Here is a 5,731-nt window from a genome sequence, read left to right on the forward strand (position 1 = left end):
AGGAGGGGCGACCGCCCCGGCCCCCCACAATCGAGGGGCCCCCTCCCAGGTACGTATGTATAGCGTGTAGCGTATGCATGCAGTGCAGCCGAGCGCACGTAGTGCTTTCATTCCTCTCCGATCGCTGAATGCGAACGCAAAAAAAAATCGCTGAATGCCCAAGGTAGTTGGGCCTGTACTGGGTCGCTCCACCTAGCCCAAGTAGTAATAGCTACGTTGATGTATCTGGAGCATCTAATCCCCTTAAATAAAGCTGGACCGTCGGTCAGGGTCGGGGGCTAGGATCCAGGGCTGCCCTTTTTGCCTAGCTATGAGATCGCCACAGTTAACCTAACGCTTGCTCGAGAAGGAGTCCCAAAGATACGTACATAGCTGCGCGTCGGAGCCGGCGGCGCACCGGCGTGTAGTTTGTGGATCTGAGCGTTGTCTGCGGCAAATTTGACCATTTTGACCTATGGACGAAATCAATTCACGGAATGAACTGACCGTGAAATTATTTCACAGCCCTAACCATTTTGTGTAGCGCTCGCCACGACGGCGCCATACCCTACTGTGCAGCGCCTAGCGAGGGGGCGTTGCACACCAGTCCACCGTGGCAGCCCCTGGGCCCGCACCCAGCAGTGCAACGCCTCCGTGCTAGGCGCCGCACATGTAATGTCCAGCGCCCAGCCCGTAGGCGCTGCACGGTGACTTAGACGCCAGCCGCCCGCTCCCCCTCCCCCACCCCACCCATTCGTTCGGTTTTGAAGTAACAGAAGCAGCGGCACGGCGGGTTCCTCCTCTCCCCCTCTCAATCGCCTCTCCCAAATCCTTCAGATCCGACGATTTGGTCCGTGCATTTCTTCACCAATCCATCCTAGAAGGTACTCTCTTCCGATCCCCTTCTTTCTATCCATAGAAAATATGATATTTTGAAGATTTGGGGAATCCTTGTTTGATTAGATTAGATTTGAATCTTGCATGTATTAGAACTTTGCATGTATTGATTTGTTTGATTGATTTGGGGAACCTTTGTTTGTTTGATTTGTGGAACCCTAGTTTAGTTTATGGAAGAGTTATTTTTATGAAGTAGGCATAGTTTATGGAAAAGTTATTTGTATGAAGTAGGCCTAGTTATTTGTGGAACCCTTTTTTATTAGTTATGTTTGATTTGATATGGTTGGATACATAGATTGGTATGGTTGCATCTAGTAGGCCTACTTTAGTTTTTTTGTATTCAAAAGATAATCGTGTTGACAAGAAAGCTTTCTTGCAAATTGCTAGGATGGTTTGGCTTCTCAATGATCATTGGGATCTACAACACCGGTCGTACGCTATGTCGGTGAAGCAACAGGTAATAATGAAAGTTGCCAGTGTTATGAATTTCGTGTTTTTTTTCAAACACATACCCCCATATGTAATGATTTGTTTGTTTGCTTGTAGGAGCTTGCACCTCTGAAGCTTCGGGCTCACGGGGTCAACCTTGGGTGGATGCGCTATGATGAGCGGTACACGCCGTATGTTAGGGAGACATGACTTCTCCCTTTCATTCAGTTGGTCAGCAGGTCGACGCCACCCAACAATGCTCCAGCACTCACCGTGCTTATTGATCATTGGAGGCCGAAGACACACACTTTCCATCTTCGGACCGGGGAGATGACCTTGACGCTCCAGGATATAGCTATGATCACCGGTCTTCCTATCGATGGGAAACCTCTATGTATGAGCACCGATTCTGATGGGTGGCGCTAGCAAATGCTTGCCCTTATCGGTATGGTTCCTCCGGAGCCGCGGGAACCAGAAGTAGAAGGCAAGAAGAAGGAAAGAGTCGCAGCCGGTGCTACTTTCACGTGGATTGTATCGAACTTCAGTAATTGCCCTGAGGATGCTAATGAGGACACGGTGAAGACATATGCTCGTGTCTACATGTGGTACATGATATCCAGGAGTATGTTTGCTGATGACACAGACAAGAATGCTCCATGGATGTGGCTCAAGGCGTTGACCGTCTTCGATAGCAAATGGAGTTGGGGTTCGGCGACACTAGCTTACTTGTATAGACAGGTATGAAGTTGTTTCTGTTTCAATTCATTGGTACATTATGAATGCGATCTTGCTGTTAATTCAACCATGTTCTCTTTTATGTGCAGTTGGACGAAGCCTGTTGTAGGCTATCTGGAGGTATTGGTGGTTGTTTGCTCGCACTTTCCATATGGAGCTGGGAGCGTTTGCCGGTTGGACGACCGAAGACCGTGAAGTTGGAGGATTGGGACGAGAAAGACGACCCACTACGGCTCCCCACTTGGGCTTACAAGTGGGATGTGTTAAATGAGATGATGGATGATCCCTCGGTCATGTACAAGCTGTACAGGAGCGAGATGGACGCGATCACGCCTGAGCAGGTGAATTGACATTGCATAAGTTATTATCATGCTTCCATCGTAACTCGATATCAATTTTTCATTCTATCCAATTTTGTAGGTTGAATGGGAACCGTATGGAAAAGGAGAGAGTTTTGGGAACCCTATAGAGTTCAGGCTGAATCCGATGTGCACTAGGGATAGGGATCTCTGGCATATGCGGTGTCCACTCATATGCAACTGGGCGGTTGAGCTTCACATGCCACATCGGGTGTACCGTCAGTTTGGTTTGTTCATGCCACACCTGCCGGAGTTTGAGGACACGGATATAGTGCTACACGCGTAAGATATAATCAACCTTGAGCAATTAGCAGCTTCTCGGCGGTTTCGATGATGCTAATATTATGTTTCTAACTTGCAGGTTGGATAGGAAAAAGCAGCGGAAGATCAAGGATTGGGCCAAGCATCACAACAAGTATGTCATACAGTGGGCGCTTTCTTTGGAGCAAGCTAGAGCTAGAAAACGAGCCAAGCTTCGTGAGCACTGCCCGATTGCGTTCAACAACTATCTCACATGGTTTCTAGGCGTCACCCATGTGGAGGTATGCAAGCCGGCGTATGATGATAAGATTTTGGAAGAACCCACCGTCTTTGATGAGGTAGCCCAGCACCAGTACAACACATTAGTCAGGAAAGGCAACTCCGTGATCCCTGCGGGGCCAATGATGAACTTTGTGGTATGTGCCCTTTTTTCTTTTCAATTCGCGATATTCACATCTTCACTTGCCTAACACGTTAATGCCTTTTCTGTTCATAGCGTGCCCAGATCAAGAAAGCAGCTGATGAGACCGACACTATTCTGGAAACAACCCCGGCTGGCAAAAGCGATGGGGAAGGTGCACTTCGAGCATTCATGAAAGCGGGGAGCCCATGTTTTCTTGACCGTCATGATTGAGAACTCGGACTCCCTCACGGTGCGTGGGTGATTGATGTCCACATTCCTAACGCGACCGGCGGTATACAAGTGTGAGCATGGGAGATGAAGCAACAACAGCCTCCCGCAAGTGCAATCACATTGTGTTAACGACACCTTGAAAGCCCGACCTCCATGTTGCCGGCCATCGTTTGTGGTTCCTCCTGGCTCTTTCACTTCGTACTTCCACTCTTCGTTGTCATATAATATAGCTTCTTCCGAGTCCGCCTTCCGTGATTGAAATACCAACCATTCATCAACTTTGGGTGGGAACTTGTACTTGTACTTCCGTGGGTTCTCACCCGCTATTTGTGCATCAGTTTCCATCGAGTACTTTACAAAGTACGCATTCATCTTGTCAAATGTGTATTGAACTATTGCCGTCACGGGTAATCCACGTGCACCTTTGAGCACCCTATTGAAGCATTCCGCCATATTGCTTGTCATTTGACCGTATCTCCGGCCATCTTCATCAAAGGCACGTGCCCACTTGTTTCGGTATTGAATGTGCCTATTGAGAAAGTCTTGACCCCCGGCATCAAGTTTTTTGTGTGCGAGCAATTGGTGGTACAAAGTGGCGAAGCGCTTCTCGGAGAAAGCAAGACAACAATCTTGAAGATCATCGGCCAACTCCTTAAGGCCACATGCCCTATAGAAGTTCGAACAAAAGTGCCTCATGCACCATCGATGGTGCAACGGAGCATGCCCGGGAATGTCAATCTCCACCGCGTTAAGAATTCCTTGATGCCGATCCGATATGACACAAATTTCCCATTGAGCGGGTAACACCTTCGTCCTCAAAAGATGCAGAAACCACTCCCAGTTGACATTGTTTTCCACCTCAACCAAAGAAAATGCCAATGGCAACACCCGGTTATTGGCATCACTTGCTATCGCAACCAACAAGGTGCCCTTGTATTGTCCTGTCAAGAACGTGCCATCAATTGCGATGACCGGCCTACAATGTTCGAAAGCCCTCACACATTGCTCGAACACCCAAAAAGCACGGCCAAATACTCCGACTTTCCTTCCTTCATGAACCGTTGTTTGGTGCCCATGAGGCCCGACCACATGAACCATGCCCGGGTTTGTCGCGGCCATGGCTAACAACAACCTAGGGATTCGGTTGTATGCTTCCTCCCAAGTACCATACAACATCTTAAATGCGGCTTGCTTCGCCTTCCATGCCTTGCCGTACTTCACCTTGTAGTGAAAGATGGCTTTCACAAGGTCAATGACATGTTGGACGCTCATTGTTGGAAGTGTGGATATTGAGTTGGAGAGCCTGTAAGCGATGAACTCGGACGTGAGTTGTTTGTGGTTTTGGGACACAATCTTGCCATCCACCCTTTTGCCTTGGCACATGTGAGTTGGCACACAACTCACTACGTGCCAAGTGGGACCTTCTTTCCATGGTCTTGCACGCACAATCCATGGACATATTTCATCTTCACATGCACATGCAACCGTGTAGCGCACTTTGACGTCCGAGTGCACCACCTTATGTGGACGATAATGCGTAACCGAGTAGTTGTCGAGCCACATCTTCAATTCCAAGAAGATGTCAAACTTAGAACCTTTAGCAATGCGGTTCTTGTCGTCTCCCAAATCACGATAAGAGCTTGGCCTAACCCCAAGAGGTACACATTGGCCACCATCTACCACGGCTTCATCCGCGAGACTAACATCCTTGAACAATGTAGTCCGATGATCCCGACCAAATACCTTCTCGAAAGCTTCGGCCTCCTTCACCGTGAACCCCTCCGCATCAACTTGTTCATCGGGACCATCGTCATCCGAGTCCGATGCATATGCACGGGAAAAAGGGATGGAAGGGTCCATTGTCTCTTGCGAGTGATATTTGTCGAGATCACCCACATTGTTGTCATGGAGATCAACTTCATTGTCATCGTCCGCATACTCATCATTGTCCTCTTGCAAAGCTTCATCTTGGTTGTTTGTAAACGGGCTCAATGTTGGCCTCAGTTCTTGGGTCAAAAGAGGTTCAACAATTTCATCTCGCTTCAAGGGTGTGGGGCTACTAGCAACCAAAGGGGAGGGGTTCCGGTTCAAGTCCAAATGCAAACTTGAATCAACCTTCTTCGTTGCAAATAACTCAAGAGCATTGTCTAGTGATTCGGCCACCGTCTCCTTGTATGCAACCCAATGTTGCTCCGAGTTGACACGCATTGTCTTCCAACGGATGTGCATTCCAAAACCAACATTATGCCTTCCCTCCAACTGTATGATATCACTAGGGTCTGTCCAATTCAAATCTTCCCTAACTTGTTGCAAGAGCTCCGCATAGCTAGGACTACTATCAAACACCATGTCAACCTCATCCGGGTCCGGTTCTACATTGCCTTTCAAAAAGGCGTCCTTGTCCCCATGATGAACAAACACACATGTTCTTCCCATC

This window comes from Triticum aestivum, chromosome 6B, assembly GCF_018294505.1.
Source record: "Triticum aestivum cultivar Chinese Spring chromosome 6B, IWGSC CS RefSeq v2.1, whole genome shotgun sequence".
In the NCBI taxonomy this organism is placed as follows: domain Eukaryota; kingdom Viridiplantae; phylum Streptophyta; class Magnoliopsida; order Poales; family Poaceae; genus Triticum; species Triticum aestivum.